Raw genomic sequence first — 19,404 nt, 5'->3', positions numbered from 1 at the left:
ACTTGGCCTCCCCAAGTGCTGGCATTACAGGAATGAGCCACTGTGCTCAGTCTATTTCATTTTAAAAATTTACAATCATCTAATATCCATACTTGCATTCTGATATAACTGAGCATTGTGTAGCGAGATACTTTATACATTAATCAGTTATATAAATAAGACTTGTATTATCTTCCTTAGAGCTAAAAGAAAACATGCCAAGTGCTAAAATAAGTGCTCTAAAAGCTTTCATTCAAGACTGGGCACCATGGCTCATGCCTGTAACCCGAGCACTTTGGAGGCCAAGGTGGGAGGATCACTTGAGCCAGGAGTTCAAGACCAGCCTGAGCAACATAGGGAGACCCCATCTCTACAAAAAATTTTTTTAAAAAATTAGCCAGGTATGGCACCGTGGGCCTGTGGTCCTAGCTACTCAGAAGGCTAAAGTGGGCAGATTGCTTGAGCCCAGGAGTTGGGTGCTTGCAGTGAGCCATGTCTGTACCACCGTACTCCAGCCTGGGTGACAAGGTGAGACTCTGTCTCAAAAAAATAAAATAAAAAGCTCCCATTCTATCTTCACAACCACCCTAAAGGAAGTTTGTTTACTCATCAGACAAATATTTATTATCTACTACATGCCAGACAATGAACAAAACAGACAAAAATTCCCAACTTCATGGAAATTACATTCTAGAGGCAGGAGGAGAAAGAACTAGTAAGTTCACCACATAGTATGTTAAATTATGGTAAGATCCATGGAGAAATATAAAACAGGGAAGAAGAATGGAAAATGTTGCATGGAAGACTGGCGATTTCTGATAGGGTAGTTGCTGAAAGAATTTACTGAATCCCTATCTAATAGATGAGGAGGAAATTGAGGCTCAGATCAAGTTAAACCATTTGCCCATGGTCTCCAGGTTAGTAAGAGTTTAGATGAAATTTGAATTCATGCCAGATGCAGTGGCTCACGCCTGTAATCCCAACACTTTGGGAGGCTCAGGCGGGCGGATCACTTGAAGTCGGGAGTTCAAGACCAGCCTGGCCAACAGGGCAAAACCCCATCTCTACTAAAAAATATAAAAATTCGGCCAGGCACGGTGGCTCACGCCTATAATCCCAGCACTTTGGGAGGCCGAGGCAGGAGGATCACGAGGTCAGGAGATCGAGACCATCCTGGCTAACGCGGTGAAACCTCATCTCTACTAAAAATACAAAAAATTAGATGGGCATGGTGGTGGGCGCCTGCAGTCCCAGCTACTCGGGAGGCTGAGACAGGAGTATGGGGTAAACCTGGGAGGCGGAGGTTGCAGTGAGCCACTGCACTCCAGCCTGGGCAAGAGTAATATTCCTTTAAGAGTAATTTGGCATTTCCCCCAAAAGGGTTAAGAAATAATTTTCTTTCTGTTTTTTTTTTTTTTTTAGACGGAGTCTTGCTCTGTTGCCAGGCTGGAGTGCAGTGGCGTGATCTTGGCTCACTGCAACCTCCACCTCCCAGGTTCAAGCAATTCTCCTGCCTCAGCCTCCTGAGTAGCTGGGACTACAGGCACGCGTCACCACACCCAGCTCATTTTTTGTATTTTAGTAGAGATGGGGTTTCATCATGATGGCCAGGATGGTCTCGATCTCCTGTACTCATGATCTGCCCACCTTGGCCTCGCAAAGTGCCAGGATTAGAGGCGTGAGCCACCGCGCCTGGCCAGGAATAACTTTCTACTTCAGGATTTGTTGCCTCATTTCACATCCACATTAATTTTTACAAAAGAGTTGTGAATGGCCTAAGATCTTTGGTTGACGTTATATTCTTGGAAAAGCTGAGAAGAGATTAAAATAATAATTAGCCAGAGATAGTCAAAGGACACACTGTGGAGCAACATTCAGTCTATGAAAAGGTTCTGTGCAAATCCTAGACAAGTCTTACCTCCTCCTTCACTGCTGCTGTGACCGCTTCTAGTTAGTTCAACAAGAAGTATTTATTTTATGTCCCAAGGGTGCCTAGCGCAACTCAGATGTTCTTTAGCAACTCCTTTTATTAAACTGAGATGGATCCTTTTCAGCCACCTGAGCCTGTCTCTCAGCATTGAGGTGTTCTTGTCACTGGAACATCTAAAGTTGGCAGTCCCAGCTTGTCTCAAGTAGTTCAGCTACTGCAAATAACCTGGGTGCTAGGACATATATTTAATTTTATTCCTTTGGACTACAGATAATATCTTTTTCAAATGAAGTTACAGCACTTTACCAATTTTTCCTACTTAAATTCTGGAAGGAACACAGCGGTAAGCACCACACACTCACCTGTCAAGTGGACAGAGGTTAAATGACTCACTCAAATTGTATAGAGAATTACTGAAGGAGTCAGGAGAACAACCTGTCAACTTCTAGTTTATTTTCTAAAACACAAGATCAGTAGGTCTCAATCTCTTTGTGTTCACAACATACATTTGAATACTAGATTTCTTAGCAATTTGAAGGAATCAAAAGACTCATAGAACAGTAAAGTCAGCAATAATAAAAACACAATCACTTACAATAAGACAATGTCTCCTAGTCCTTATCTGGTGGCCTTTGGAACTACGTCACTGAGTCGCTGAGCAGAGCTGCTCTCCCTGCCCTGTCACCTGCTCACCAGGCGAGCTCCACACATGCTCCAGGAGACACAGGCTTGCTCTTTGGTACCGGTCTCTCACCTCTTGCTCATACCAACTCGAATCCCACTCCAGAACACAGTGCGACTTCCTCAACCTCAAGTCAACCTGATATTACAGTCACAGTTTTAGTAAAGGTCTATTTTACACACTGATCAAAACTTGTTGGCATACAAGGGTGCTAGATCATGTTAGGAAAGTCAGTCTGCCTGCCTTCAGCAAAGCAAAGCCTCCTCAATTAAGAGGTCAACTTGAATTTAGTGGTTAATTAATACTTCAATGCAACATCACTGGAAAATAAGCAATTGACAAGTAGTGCCAAAGGCACTCATTAAAGACTACATCCTCCTGTATCATGTCAGCATGACAGCCTCTGTGATAGCCAGGAAGAGACAACTGACCTCATCAAAGGAAGCTAAAGCTGGAAAGACACTGCAATACCCCAAAAAAGCTTGCTGAGGAAAAGAAGGCTGTGTACATCTGGTTTGAGTGGCAGGAACTTTAGGTGTGTTTAAGTGACACAGAGAGAAGTAGAGAGGTGATAACTTGCATTTTTGTAACACATTTCTCTGATAGGATGAGTATTGTATTGACATCTTTGGATAAAGCCCTAACATAAAACAAAGTTAATTCTTCCTGTTACTTGTGGGGGAAACTGTCACAGAGTGATATAATGATCAGTGATAAAGAATCAGAAAAAATCCAGGATTTCTGGAGGTAGAATAGCAATAGTAAGTATTGAAAGGGCAGAAAAATAATGGATCCTTTAAGGATTCTTTTTTTTTTTTTTTGAGACAGAGTCTCACACTGTTGCCCAGGCTGGAGTGCAGTGGTGTGATCGCAGCTCACTGCAAGCTCCGCCTCCCGGGTTCATGCCATTCTCCTGCCTCAGCCTCCCAAGTAGCTGGGACTACAGGCGCCTGCCACCGCACCCGGCTAACTTTTTCTATTTTTAGTGGAGATGGTGTTTCACCGTGTTAGCTAGGATGGTCTCGATCTCCTGACCTTGTGATCGGCCCGCCTCAGCTTCCCAAAGTGCTGGGATTACAGGCGTGAGCCACCGCGCCCGGACCGGATCCTTTAAGGATTCTCAAAGAAGGTAATTTAATTTTTCCTGTTAAAAATTCCCAACACTTAGTGTAGGACTTAGCACATAGTAGCACTCAAGAAGTACATTCTAGGCCGGGCGCGGTGGCTCACACCTGTAATCCCAGCACTTTGGGAGGCCGAGACGGGCGGATCACGAGGTCAGGAGATTGAGACCATCTTGGCTAACACGGTGAAACCCCGTTTCTACTAAAAATACAAAAAATTAGCCGAGCGTGTTGGCGGGCGCCTGTAGTCCCAGCTACTCGGGAGGCTGAGGCAGGGGAATGGCGTGAACCCAGGAGGCGGAGCTTGCAGTGAGCCGAGATCGCACCACTGCACTCCAGCCTGGGCAACAGTGCGAGACTCCGTCTCAAAAAAAAAAAAAAAAAAAAAAGAAGTATATTCCAATGAATATACACAAACTTGAAAACAGGACTATATTACTCCTTAGAATAGCAATGAGGAGTTCCCTGAACTTTTACTGGTTCAGGGTGCTGCCCTGATTTAGGAAGGGAAAAAAAAAGAGTAGCAATAAATGCGGTGGTAAAATCAGTCAGTTTGATATTTTTCCTGGTTAATTAATTTCATTATTAAGTTAGTAAATATCAGAACCACTGGAGAAAAATACTTTCTTTTTTTTTTTTTTTTTTTTTTTGAGACGGAGTCTTGCTCTGTCGCCCAGGCTGGAGTTCAGTGGCGCAATCTCGGCTCACTGCAAGCTCCGCCTCCCGGGTTCACGCCATTCTCCTGCCTCAGCCTCTCCGAGTAGCTGGGACTACAGGCGCCCGCCACTACGCCCGGCTAATTTTTTTTGTATTTTTAGTAGAGACGGGGTTTCACCGTGGTCTCGATCTCCTGACCTCGTGATCCGCCCGCCTCGGCCTCCCAAAGTGCTGGGATTATAAGCGTGAGCCACCGCGCCCGGCCGAAAAATACTTTCAAATGAATAAGGGAATAAATAAATTATTATCAGGTATATGATCAATACAAACAGGTCTATTCATATACTTCTCAACATAAACAGAGGCCCAATTTCTACCCTTTTTCTATTTTTTGAGACAGAGTCTTGCTCTGTCGCCCAGGCTGGAGTGCAGTGGTGCGATCTTGGCTCATTGCAACCTCCACCTCTCAGGTTCAAGCGATTCTCCTGCCTCAGCCTCCCGAGTAGCTGGGACTACAGGCACGTGCCACCACGCCTGGCTGACTTTTTGTATTTTTAGTAGAGTCAGGGTTTCACAATGTTGGCCAGGCTGGTCTTGAACTCCAGACCTCAGGTGATCCACCCACCTTGGCCTCCCAAAGTGCTGGGATTACAAGCATGAGCCACGGCACCTGGCCTCTACCCTTGTTCTTAAGCATCTATACTATACTGTCTGTTGGACAGAGGGGGGAAATCCAAAAGGATTAGTACTCATTCTGGATTTTCCCTATGGCTATCAGGTAAGGTTAAGTTCAAGGAAAGAAATACAGTACTGGTTCACTGACGGCAGCTAACCCATATCAGAGCCAGAATAGTGAAAAAAAACGGCCGGGCACAGTGGCTCATGCCTGTAATCCCAGCACTTTGGGAGGTCGAGGCGGGCGGATCACGAGGTCAGGAGATCAAGACCATCCTGGCTAACACGGTGAAACCCCGTCTCTACTAAAAATACAAAAAGTTAGCTGGGCGAGGTGGCGGGCGCCTGCACTCCCAGCTACGCGGGAGGCTGAGGCAGGAGAATGGCGTGAACCCCGGGGGGCGGAGCCTGCAGTGAGCCGAGATCGCGCCACTGCATTCTAGCCTGGGCGACAGCAAGACTCTGTCACAAAAAAAAAAAAATCAGGATAGTCGAAAGAGAAAGAACACAGTGTGCACTTGAGAAATGGACATTTTAAGGCTCAGCCTGAGAAAGTCCGCATATATCTATAGCATGAGGAGGATGACATTATGTTCCCATGGGATCAACCTGAGTACTTGGAGAGGAGATGAAAGGAGAAAATGAGTGAGGTGAATTGAATACGTCTTAAGCTGAAAAACAGTCTTATCAATGGAAAAAAAATTAAAGTATTTTAGGTTCTTCTGCAAAGTAGAATAGCAACCCAACTAACTTCAAACCCTAGTCGGCCTATCTGGCAGGCAGTCTCCAGCGCCCAGTGCTACCTATAACTTGGGATGCAAAGTATGAACTGTGAATAAGAGAAGAATTCAAGTCCTTGGTTTCCTTACAAGAAAGTACTTACAGGTGTGTCTCCATGACATTTGCTAACGTTCAACGTTTAAGAACATCAAAGCCAAAAGGGAAGATAGACAAAATATTCAACAGTTTAATGTCCAGGTTCTGGGTTGGAAAAGGAACAGACAAGCGTGCATTTCTTCGAGGGGGTAGACTGGACCTTAATTCCACATGTATTAGTTTGCTATATTCTTTGATTGAGTCTATTTCTCTGTATGCAAAAATCCCCTCCCATCACAGACTATCCAATGAAAAATGAAAATGAGAGACAGAGGAATCCTAGGATAATTCAATTTGTCAAATTCAGAAGGCCCAAGGACTCAAAATTCCAACCCTTTCCTTCAGAGACAGTGCCCCTGAGGCCATTCCCAGTTTGATAATTTGTTATGCTCCCCACACAAAAGTTATGAGTCATATAAAACTGTAAAATGTCAAATAGTCAACTTGCAACCATCATCACTTTGCTCTGGATACAAGAATCCCATAATTTCTTGTCGCATACTTCTTTTCTCCTGTAAGGTCTCAGATTCGGAGAAAGGTGGAACAGGGAACTGTGGCATTCACAAGGAAGAAGGTGAAGAAAGCAGGCAGCTTCAAATAAAGGATATCCTAAAATATCAAGACTAAAATGATTTTTTTCAGGAATTCTAAACCCTAACAGCTATTCTCCAGGTGTCGGAAAAGAACACTGTTCCCCTCCATAGCTGCATTAGCCTTTCAGAAAATGGTGACTCTTCCATGTAGGGGAGACATTAATATCACAAAGGAAAAGGTGGAGCGCTGCACTCAGTGCCTGAAAACAATGACTGATGAGTCCACACAAACCAAACCTCCAACACACAGTACCCAGAAATAATAACAGAGAAGAGGAAAAAGTATCCATGAAGTTGAGAGAGGAAATCAGCCAGTCAGTATTTCCTTCAGCACTATTATCTCCAAATCCCATGGCCAATTTCTCTGTTAGTTCCACCCAGTGGCAGCTCAAGAAATTCTATAAATGAGTCTCAAGGTTGGCAGGTGAACGAGTAGGGTGTGCACAAGTTAGGTGACTTGTCTTGAAGCTGCCGGCAGAGCAAGCACACTGTTTTTCACTTAGATGGTGTATTTTTAGGGGTGGCTTGTGGTTAGATAATAGTGGTGGGGAGATACGTAAAGAGTCCCAAGCCAACCGGTGGTGCTGGTACTGCTTCTATCCCGTAGGACCTTCATATTCTTCCCAGGTAAGACATAGATTAGAATAGCCAGAAACGTATTCACAGCATGTGCTCCTAAACTGTCCCTGTGGCCTCTCCACCTAGAACATGAGAGTGAAGAAACTGGGCATTTATACAATTTACTTCAGCTTTGCACTGATATTTTCAGTTTTAATTAGTTTGCAAAATAAGCTATACAACATTTTACCACTTTTCCCCAGTTGCTTCACATCAGCAGAATCCAGAAAAATATTTAGACCAAGAAACACTTTGTGGCTTTTATAAGCTCTCAATCAGCTCCTGTGTTAGCTCTATTAGTTCTGCCTTAAAGAAAATCAAGTTCAAATTCTGCTTAAGGCTGGGTGTGGTGCCTCACGCCTGTAATTCCAGCACTTTGGGAGGCCAAGGTGGGTGGATCAGCCAGGGGTTCGAAACCAGCCTGGTCAAGATGGTAAAACCTTGTCTCTACTAAAAATACAAAAAAATTAGTTGAGCATGGTGGTGCACGCCTGTAATCCCAGCTACTAGGTAGGCTGAGGCATGAGAATCACTTAAACCTGGGAGACAGAGGTTGCAGTGAGCCAAGATTGCGCCACCGCACTCCAGCCTGGGCGAGACTGTCTCAAAAAACTGAGACCCACAACAGATAAACGGAGAAAGGTGGGAGGGTGGGAGGATAAAGGGAGAAAGGTGGAAGGGGAAAGGGACCCAGGAGTAAAAGTAAAGGCAGAATAGAAGGACACTAGCTCAGTCTCTAGTCACCACAACCTCTAACTCTTATCAGACAAAAAAGGATAAGGCCTAGTTTTCATTAGGGAGAGTCTTTGTCTCTTTAAAGATACTTTTTTTTTTTTTTGAGACAGGATCTTGCTCTGTCACTCAGACTGGAGTGCAGTGATGTGATATCTGCTCAATGCAGCCTCTGCCTCCCAGGCTCTAATGATCCTCCCACCTCAGCCTCCTGAGTAGCTGGAACCGTGGAACTACATGCACACGCTACCATGCTCAGCTAATTTCTGGAAAAAAAAAAAAAAAATCTTTTTGTAGAGAGGAGCTCTCACTATGTTGCCCAGGCTGGGCTTTCCTGGGCGCAAGCAATCCTCCCACCTTGGCCTACTGTGCTGGGATTACAGGCTTGAGCCACTGTGCCCAGCCTCTTTGAGGACACATCTTTATTGTACATAGGCTATACCATTTTGAATGCACATGCCTAAGGCAATATCCAGGGTTTACCAACAGCAGAGCCCCCAACCCACCAGCCACTGAGGTGGTTCTAAAAGTACGAGGAAGTCCTAAAAGATTGATTGGTGAGGTCGGGCGTAGTGGCTCATGCCTGTAATCCCAGCACTTTGGGAGGCCGAGACGGGCGGATTGCTTGAGGTCAGGAGTTCGAGACCAGCCTGGTCAACATGGCGAAACCCCATCTCTACTAAAAATACAAAAATTACCTGGAGCTAATTTTTGTATTTTAAAAGAATCCTCTACTTTGAAAAGAACCCTGAGACACTATGTGAAGAAGCACAGGTTAGTTTACTGGTGAATTAAAAAAAAAAAAAAAAAAAAGAATGACTGGTGAATATACTGAATTTGTCTCTATATGACCTGAGGCCCAATCTATGCAATTCACATTTGGCACCCATAAAATAGTTTTTAACCAATCTCAATAACGCCAAGTAAAAGCTAGGTCCTATGCTTGAGAATAACTGAATTCTTGCTTCTCCCAACCATTGCTATAAGACAGCATAATATGCCACAGTAATTGGGCACACAAAAATTCCTTGCCTTAGTTTTTAGGAACTTTTCTTCTGAGTTGCTTCTGTTCAAGGAGCTCTGGATTAGAAATGATGCCATGGGTACAGGTTCACTTACAGCCAATTAGTAAGTGCTTGCACAGTTAATTCTGTCAGTCTTACTCCTACACAGAAATACATTTGGCCCCAAGGGGCCCAACCACCCACAGAGCTCTTTTGCACATCTTTTTACCCTCCAGCACAGAAATAGAGGGCTATATCCTAGAAAATACCCAGAGAAAGAGAAAAGGTAGTTTCCCTGATATCCTATGTCTAGGAAACCAGGGTCCAGCTTTTTATTTGAATGTCATTTCTAAATTCATTTCTCTGAATAACCCAAATAATTACCCAAGACAAGATATTTCTTGTTTTTTTCTTTTCTCTTTTTCTATTTTTTGAGATGGAGTTTCACTCTTGTTGCCCAGGCTGGAGTGCAATGGCGCAGTCTCGGCTCACTGCAACCTCCGCCTCCCAGGTTCAAGCGATTCTCCTGCCTCAGCCTCCCGAGTAGCTGGGATTACAGGCATGCACCACCATGCCCGAAGATATTTCTTGAAAGTTCTAAATCTGTACCTTTATATCCTTTGGTATGCTGAAGCTTTCCTCGTATATGTAAGGACACTTTCAAAAGAAGCAATTTGTGCTGGATGCAGTGGCTCACGCCAGTAATCCAAACACTTTGGGAGGCCAAGGTGGTACGATCACTTGAGCCCAAGAGTTTAAGACCAGTCTGGGCAACACAGTGAAACCTTGCCTCTACAAAAAATACCAAAATTAGCCAGGCATGGTGGCATGTGCAGTAGTCTCAGTTACCTGGGAGGCTGAGGCGGGGGAATCACTTGAGCCCAGGAGGCAGAAGTTGCAGTGAGCTGTAAATCACACCACTGCATTCCAGCCTGGGCAACAGAGTGAGACCCTATCTCAAAAGAAAGAAAAGAAAAAAAAGCAATGTGTTCAGAGTGTGCTAGCAGGCTATCTCAGATTTCAAAGCCTACTTAGTTGTGGCAGCATGTTACAGTAATGGCCCCAAATGATTTACGCCCTCCTGTATCCATGGCCTTAGAGAGTCGCCTTCCTGGTTTGGGGCTTACCCAAACAGCTTGCTTTAGCTGATGGAATGGACAAAAGCAAACATGACATAAGGAGAGATTCAAAAAGTGCTTATGCAGTAGGGCTTGACCTCTCCTGCTTTTTAGAACCCTGAGGTCAGGAGTTCGAGACCAGCCTGGTCAACATGGTGAAACCCCGTCTCTACTAAAAACACAAAAATTGCGGCCGGGCGCGGTGGCTCACGCTTGTAATCCCAGCACTTTGGGAGGCCGAGACGGGCGGATCACGAGGTCAGGAGATCGAGACCACGGTGAAACCCTGTCTCTACTAAAAATATAAAAAAAAAAAAATCAGCCGGGCGTGGTGGCGGGCGCCTGTAGTCCCAGCTACTCGGAGAGGCTGAGGCAGGAGAATGGCATGAACCCGGGAGGCGGAGCTTGCAGTGAGCCGAGATTGTGCCACTGCACTCCAGCCTGGGCGGCAGAGCGAGACTCCGCCTCAAAAAAAAAAAAAAAAAAAAAAAAAAAAAAAAAAAAAAAAACACACACAAAAATTAGCCAGGCGTAGTGGCAGGCGCCTATAATCCCAGCTACTAGGGAGGCTGAGGCAGGAGAATCACTTGAACCCAGGAGGCGGAGGTTGCAGTGAGCTGAGACTACATCACGGCACTCCAGCCTGGGCAACAGAGCAAGATTCTGTCTCACACACACACACACATACACACACACACACACACACGGCACTCCAGCCTGGGCAACAGAGCAAGATTCTGTCACACACACACACACACACACACACACACACACACACACACAGAGAACCCTGAGACACTATGTGAAGAAGCACAGGTTAGTTTACTGGTGAGCAGAAAGGAGACAAGTCATCCCAGCTGAAGCCAAACAGCCTGCCAAATGCCAGATACATGTGTGAAACTATCTGTTACTAGTTTTCTATGACTGCCATAACAATAACCAGAAACTTAGTGGCTTAAACAAGACAAATTTATTATCTCTCAATTCTATAGGCCTGAAGTCAAACAAAGGACTCATTGGGTTAGAAGAAAGGTGTTGGCTGGCCTGTGTTCGGGTCTGTCTCCTTGTCCATTTCGGTTGCTGGCAGAATTCAGTTCCTTGCAGATGCAGAACTGAGGTTCCCACTCGCTGCTGGCTGTTAGCAGAGGCCATTCCCATCTTTGATCATTGCAGCACCTTGACTGACCCTTCTGCCTTCCTCTTCCACTTTTAATAGCTCATGTAATCAGATGAAGCCCACCCAGATAAATCAGGATAATCTTCCCACCTCAAGATCTATAATCTTAATCATAACTGCAAAGTCCCTTCTGCCATGTAAAGTAACATATTCACAGGTTCTGGGGACTAAGATGTGGAAGGACCTCTTAGGCAGATCATTATTCTACCTACTAAACCATCTAAGGTCATCCACATCCAGCCAAGCTATTAATTGACCACAGAGAAGAGCCAATGACGCAGACCAGGCAAACTGCAATTGGACTCGCAGAATAGTGAGAAACAAGGAATGTCTTATGCCCCTAAACTTGGGGGTGGTTTGTTCAGCAGCAAAAGCTAAATGACATAATGGCCAAAGCTATACCACTTCCCGGGGTTGTGCAACCCTCATCCCGATACATGCGTCTTTTCCTTCTTTGCTCTAGATCAACAAGCGTGCCTTAAAAGCAACTGGCAGAGGCCGGGCGTGGTGGCTCATGCTTGTAATCCCAGCACTTTGGGAGGCCGAGGCGGGCGGATCACGAGGTCAGGAGATCGAGACCACGGTGAAACCCCGTCTCTACTAAAAATACAAAAAAAATTAGCCGGGCGCGGTGGTGGGCGCCTGTAGTCCCAGCTACTTGGAGAGGCTGAGGCAGGAGAATGGCGTGAACCCGGGAGGTGAAGCTTACAGTGAGCCGAGACTGCGCCACTGCACTCCAGCCTGGGTGACAGAGTGAGACTCCGTCTCAAAAAGAAAAAAAAAAAAAAAAAAAAGCAACGGGCAGTTTTCTGTTCTCTGAGTCATAACACAAAATAATTCATTTTATTTTTTCTTCTAGTCCAGATCTAGAGATTATTGCTGAAATTTAACCAAAGTCAGCCTTATTATCTCAACACAACCAGAGAGAGGCTTTTTGCTCTACAACTTTGGAAGCTACGTACATGAAAAAAATATATGCATGCTGCAAGTCCCAGGGAATGATTTCAAGGAAGGACTATCTTTTGACAGAGCTAAAGCTGCTGATAGAAGAGGAAAATTTCACTGCCATCCAACTATCTCTCCTTTACGTATAGAGACCAATGAGGGATTTGGGGCACAGCCTCTTAAACAGGAATCTCTGACCCTTCACTAGCCAAATAAATTTTCTTAACTAGGCTCCCCCTCAAATTTGCTGATACTTAAAGGTCTGGAAAACTTCAGTAGAAGGAAAATGCCAATAGCAAGTTAATGTCCTCTTGGCTCTTTTGGCTGACTTCCCTGTGCCTGGGTCTTGACTATTAATTGAATGCTGTTCAGATTCCATCTCAAAAACAAATGAGGATGGAGACCAGAGGCCTGCCTTCCCCAGACTGATAAGAGCAGCACGGTGCAATTATACCCAAACAGCTTTGTTTTGGAATGTAATCACCGCCCCAGCCTTCTTCCCAATGGGATGGCAACAGTGTAATTACCTCTTCACAATTCATTGTTTGGGAATATAATTCTTCTACAGGGCCCTCTTTCTAGGGGAAAGGATCTGAGACAAGGATATAAGAGCATAGTAGCCCCCTCCCCAGTAGCAGTCTTCTGAGCTGAACACATTATTATTATTATTTTTTTTTTTGAGATGGAATTTTGCTCTTGTTGAGCTCGGCACACTGCAAACTCCGCCTCCCGGGTTCAAGTGATTCTCCTGCCTCAGCCTCCTGAGTAGCTGGGATTACAGGCATGCGTCACCATGCCCAGCTAATTTTGCATTTTTAGTAGAGATAGGGTTTCTCCACGTTGGTCAGGCTGGTCTCGAACTCCCAACTTCAGGTGATCCGCCTGCCTCCGCCTCCCAAAGTGCTGGGATTACAGGCATGATCTACCACGCCCGGCCTATTTTTGTTCTCTGAAGGTAAAGCCTGAGATTAGATTTTAGCCTGTTTTTCTACCAACAAAGAATCAGATCACACCCCATGGTGGTTCTGTTGGAAAACAGCAGGACTGCCTGAGGTCCAACTCCCACTCTGCCAAGTACTAGCTGTGGTTTTGGGTAAAATACCTCATCTCTTTTAGCCTCAGTTTCCTCATCTGTAAAAATGACAGTGTATTGTAGCAATGCTGCTGGTGATTAATATATGAGAAGTGCTTAGAACAGCACTTGGTATATATAGAACAAATGTTCATAGGGGTTTTGTTTTGTTTACCAAATTTGAAATATCATATTCCAAAGTCCTCACGTTTTGCCAGTTTTGGTTACTACATCCTTGTAGTATAATTCAAAGTCAGGTAATGTGATGTGATGTTTCCAGCTTTGTTTTGTTTTGTTGTTGTTGTTTTTGCTTAGGATTGCTTTGGCTATTCAGGCTCTTTTCTGGCTCCCTATGAATTTTAGGATTGTTTCTCTCTATAATACTACTTCATGGCCAAATCTAAGCTTGAGTTACTAAATTCTGTCTTTTCACTACCCCTCTGCCAGTTCAGCATGATGGGCAATGTTTTGGATAATTGTAAATGCTGTTAGAGAACTGTCATAATCTCAGAGCTATTTGTCTGGGTGAAACGTCACTCTAATGAGCAGGAGTGACTGTGGATATTTCCATGTCATTCCTTTATGTTACCAGTCCAAGGGAAACCATAAAAGACTGTTGTGAACACTTGCTGTTGGGAGTCAGCAAATATTACAAAAAGCAGCCACTGGCACTAACTATATCAATATGGTAGATTCTGGAGACAATTCACCTTTCTAGCCAGCTTCATTTGTGAAAATAAATGTCCCTCACATGTTTACTGTGCACCCCACTTCACAGGAACAAGGAGAAACCCTTGTTCCCAATGGGGACTTCTACCCTTTACCTCCTGTCTAGCTTTCCCTTGTTCCTTTGTACCCTGGACCAGTTAACTTCCCTGCATTAGGAAGGAATCTTTTTGGCTTCTACTTTACCAGTTATGAGCCACAAGAGTAAAAACTAGCCAGGCATGGTGGCTCACGCCTGTGATCCCAGCACTTTGGGGTGCCGAGGCAGGCAGATCATAAGGTCAGGAGTTCGAAACTAGCCTGGCCAACACAGTGAAACCCCATCTCTACTAAAAATACAAAAATTAGCCAGGTGTGGTGGCATGCGCCTGTAGTCTCAGCTACTTGGGACGCTGAGGCAGGAGAATCGCTTGAACCTGGGAGGCTGGAGGTTGCACTCCAGCCTGGGCAACAGAGTGAGACTCTGTCTCAAAGAAAAAAAAAGAGTAAAAACCATGAATCTGTTTACCAGGCATCCCTAAAGAATGTAGCCCCACAGCTCAAGACAGTAGAAGTGATGCTGGGCCCCTTCTGCATGGCACAAAGCTGCAGTGAACTGGGCCTATGATAAACCCAGGGACTCCCCTCAATAGCCCTATAACATGAGAGACTATCTTCACAGGGTGAGTATGTGGTTACAAGATGACTCTCTGGCTCTGGGGTGACACTCAACAGCTACCCAAAAGAAATACCCAAGGGAGTCTTAACACTCCCAAAGGGCCCCGGTCACCTATTTGCAGGAGTTTCTTTCCCCATCATGGCTTATACAAAGATATCCATGCTTGCTCTTCAAGTTGAGTGGCATGAGGACCCAGGGGAAGAGCTGGCCTTTGTTGATCAGCAAGTTTTAAAGAAAGGAAATTAACAACCACAGGTTGGCTCCGCTTTGGTAGAAAAGGTAAGAGGTGATGTCTGCCAGCTCCCATGGCATTTCCGGCCAGGTTGGAATAAACGAGGCTGCTTGGAGATAGGAAAAGGGAACGAGAAAGAAAAGCTAATGTGAGCCCAGGGTTTTAAAAAGGAGGTTGGCAGGCATGGTGGTTCATGCCTGTAATCGCAGCACCTTGGAAGGCCAAAGTGGGTGGATCACCTGAAGTCAGGAGTTGAAGACCAGCCTGACCAATATGGTGGAACCCCATCTCTACTAAAAATACAAAAATTAGCTGGGCGTGGTGGTGTAGGCCTGTAGTCCCAGCTATTCGGGAGGCTGAAGAGAACTGCTTGAATCTGGGAGGTGGAGGTTGCAGGAGTGCACCACTACACTCCAGCCTGGGCAACAAAGTGAGACTCTGACTCGAATAAAAAAAAAAAAGGTAAAAAGAAGGAGGTAGGGGGTTAGTTAGCATGGGTTATTAACTTCCAGCATTCATACTGCTCACTTTGGTAAAAACTACTGAAGTAGATGGGACAGTAAAGAGGATTGTTCCAAGTCTCTTTACTCACCCTGTAAAGACAGTCTGTCATGTTATAGGGCTATTGAGGTGAGTCCCTGGGTTTAATCATAGGCCCAGCTCACTGCAGCTTTGTGCCACGCACAAGGGGCCCAAGGTAGGGGATATCTAATCCTAAAGAAAGTTTGAAATGTAAAGCAATATAACAAAGAAAGCTGCTGCTTCCACTGGAAAATATGGGCTTTGGCCTCACATTTGGCCTTCTCTTTCCTCACATGTCCTCTGCAGATTTCTAGATCATTGCATTTGTTCTGAGGGGTTGCAAAACATGTCAAAGCCACACTAATCATAACCTAAGAAGAAAGAAGTGAAAGAATTCTGGCATTATACCGAGTCATTATAGATTAGAGGGAATCTTCAGCTGGCACCTTCAAAATGAGCAGTAATTCCAAGGAGCACACAACCATGAGACTTAATAAGCTTTGAGATCATTTTAGGTCTAGGGAAGCCCCAGAGTACAGAGAACTTAAAGTACAAATAAATAGTGGTGCCTCAATCCAGACATATGGACATTAAGATTTCTACTTTGTACTAATTTACATTCCCACTGACAGTGTATATGCATTCCCTTTCCACTGTGTCCCTGCCAACACCTATACTTCTTTGGCTTTTTTTTTTTTTTCTGAGACGGAGTCTCGCTCTGTCGCCCAGGCTGGAGTGCAGTGGTGCGATCTCCGGCTCACTGCAAGCTCTGCCTCCCGGATTCACATCATTCTCCCTCAGCCTCCCAGGGAGCTGGGACTACAGGCGCCTGCCACCACACCAGGCTAATTTTCTGTATTTTTAGTAGAGACGGGGTTTCACCATGTTAGCCAGGATGATCTTGATCTCCTGACCTCATGATCTGCCCGCCTCGGCCTCCCAAAGTGCTGAGATTACAGGTGTGAGCCACCATGCCCAGGCTTTTTTTTTTTTTTTTTTTTTTTAAGACAAAATCTCACTCTTGTCCTCCAGGCTGGAGTGCAATGGCGCGATCTCAGCTCACTGCAACCTTCGCCTCCCGGGTTCGAGCGATCCTCCTGCCTTGGCCTCCCGAGTAGCTGGGATTACAGGCACCTGCCACCACGCCCGGCTAATTTTTGTATTTTTAGTAGAGACTGGGTTTCACCATGTTGGCCAGGCTGGTCTCGAACTCCTTACCTCAGGTGATCCGCCCGCCTTGGCCTCCCAACATGCTGGGATTACAGGCGTGAGCCCCCATGCCCGGCCTCAAGAAGCCCAAACTCTTGAACATTTCACTATACTGTCTCTCAGACAGAGTATACCATATAAATGACAGCTGTCCTTCCAGTGCCCCACTTACTCATGCTTATAGCCCCACTCAAAAGATGAATGGGGACACATTTGCAGAGCTTCTTCAAACTGTACTGAAAGACATTAAGTCCTTGATCCAAGCCCAGGCTTACACCCCACCTCCCTTAGCTAATCTATCAAGACTGGTAGTTAAAGTCTCAGGGGAATTAGTAAATTTTTAGTGGCAGGGCCAAAACAAAACACAGATATTGGGCCACTCCCTGGCTAGACAGTAAACTCCCTGAGGGCAGAATCATTTAATTATTTTGTAATACCCAAAGTGTTCTGGAAAATACTAAGCATTTAGAAAGTGCTGTGTATATTTTAAGGTGACAATACAGAAAGGGCACATGGGTAAAGCATAAGTGGGGAAAGGATCAAGAGGAAATTTCCTGGGGAAAAGAGAGACAAAAGCACAGAAAAACTTACACATATAAAAGGAACAGAAAAGTTCATTGACAAGGCCCAGTATTTTTCCCTAGAAAAGCCTGAAGCACAGGCAATTCAGCTTAGAAACTGGGCCCCATGTTCTCAATAAGCACAGTTCTCACTAGTGGTATAAGATAAGGTAAAGGGCTGGGGCAGAGAGGACTCGAATGCTCCAGTGACTGGTGGACACCACACAGGTAAAAAGCCCCGGGTGCTGTAAGGCAACTGGGAAGGCTGAGTTCCCTGGGAGGAGTTACTGCATTTACTTCTCTGTCTCCCAGGCAACAAAGCCAGCCTCTTAGTCCCTTCACTTTCATCACCAGAGCAGAATGAAACATAATTGGGTTAATTATTAAAGCAGCACTAGCCAGTACCACCACCACTAATTGTCCATTTATCTGGGGTTTATAAACAGCCATCTTAATTGATGTTGAGTTGGAATGTGCCACTCATGTTATCTGCCTGGCTACTGGGCACCAGATGGGTACATGGCAGAAAGATAAAGGGAGATCAAAGAGATAAAGGACCCAACACCAGAAATATTATTCATTTCTGTTCACTTTCATCTAAGTAATATCATGATGGCCCTTAACTGCATTCTCTATTATTAATCTATACCAGATTTGCCAGTTCAAGTGAAGATCTGCTATATAGTGATTAAGCAATTTGTTGTATTAGACAGCTATGCTATCAGATGGTGAAATAAGGCTAATTCCTAAAAGTTAGCAAGCCTGAGGCTCTAGATGCCCACCCCAGTTGACCAAGTGAGACTTAAAAAGTCCTCCTGAAAGTAATTCCCTAAGGAACCAGGGAAGTGGGGAACATCTAAGACCAGAGTACTGGTGTTTTTAAAAGAGACAAGAGGAGGCTGGGTGCAGTGGCTCACGCCTGTAATCCTAGCACTTTGGGAGGCCAAGGTGGGCGGATCACCTGAGGTCAGGAGTTCGAGATCCGCATGGCCAACATAGTGAAATACCGTCTCTACTAAAAATATAAAAATTAGCTGGGTGTGGTGGTGGGCGCCTATAATCCCAGCCACTTGGGAGGCTGAGGCAGAAGAATGGCCTGAACCCAGGAGATGGAGGTTGCAGTGAGCCAAGATCGTGCCACTGCACTCCAGCCTGGGTGACAGAACGAGACTCCATCTCAAAATAAATAAACAAATATAAATAAACAAATAAAAGAGATGAGAGGGGCGAGGCACCATGGCTCACACCGGTAATCCCAGCACTTTGTGGGGCTGAGGGGGGCAGATCACTTGAGCCTAGGAGTTAGAGACTAGCCTGGGCAACATGGCAAAACCCCATCTCTACAAAAAGTACAAAAATTAGATGGACACGGTGTTGTGTGCCCACAGTACCAGCTACTCAGGAGGCTGAGGTAGGGGAATAGCTTGAGACCAGTAGGTTGAGGGTGCAGTGAGTCGTGACTGGGTCACTGCACTCCAGCCTGGGCAACAGAGTGAGATCCCATCTCTAAAAATAAAATAAAAATAAAAATAAAAGAGATGAGAGGGGTAGAGGACAACCAAAAATAAAGTTAACAATAATAACAAGTAAATTGTTATTAACCAACAATAAAGTTAATAACAATTTTATTAACAAGTTAATAAAGTTAGATGAAAAGAAAAGTAAATTTTATGAAAAGTATAGCTCTGTCTTTCCCACACCAGGGAACAAACAGAAGGATGCCTGAGAAAAGATTGTATCAATCAATAAGTTAACACTATATTGTTGGGTTTGTAATATATATAGATGTAATGTTAATATATATATAACAGCACAAAGGAGGTAGAAGGGAATGGAGCCACAGGGGAACAACAGATAGTGAAAAATGTTTCTATATCTGACCAGAATTAAGTCTGAATAAATTGGAAACTGATCCTGGATAATATACATTCAAAAATCAAAAAAGGAATTTAAAAGACACATTAGATGATATCCATTTAATACAAATGAAGTCAGTAAAGAAGGAACAGAGGAATAAAAACATTAGAAATACAAAAAACAAACAGCAAAATGGCAGACAAAAACCCAATTATATCAATGATAATATTAAATGTGAATGGACTAAACAATTAAAAAGCAGAGATTGTCAGACTAGATGAAAAACAAGCTCCAATCATAAGCTTTCTACCAGATACACACTTTAGATTCAAAGAGCTAAACAGGTTGAAAGTAGAAGGATGGAAAATGATATGTCATGTAATCCACCATAAGAGAACTGCAGTAGCTATATTAATGTAAGAAAAAATTGACTTTAAGACAAAAAATATTACTAGAGA

At 44.5% G+C, this 19,404-nt stretch overlaps 1 protein-coding gene across 20 annotated transcripts in view; it reads right to left on the bottom strand.

Annotated features, from left to right (window-relative positions):
- The window catches only part of AMBRA1 (autophagy and beclin 1 regulator 1), a 203,982-nt gene that overhangs the window by 74,999 nt on the left and 109,579 nt on the right, over positions 1 to 19,404 (bottom strand). The gene's annotated exons all lie outside the window — the stretch shown is intronic.

This window comes from Symphalangus syndactylus, chromosome 6, assembly GCF_028878055.3.
Source record: "Symphalangus syndactylus isolate Jambi chromosome 6, NHGRI_mSymSyn1-v2.1_pri, whole genome shotgun sequence".
In the NCBI taxonomy this organism is placed as follows: domain Eukaryota; kingdom Metazoa; phylum Chordata; class Mammalia; order Primates; family Hylobatidae; genus Symphalangus; species Symphalangus syndactylus.
Note: the sequence above shows the minus strand (reverse complement) of the source record. Positions and strands in the feature narration are given on the sequence as shown.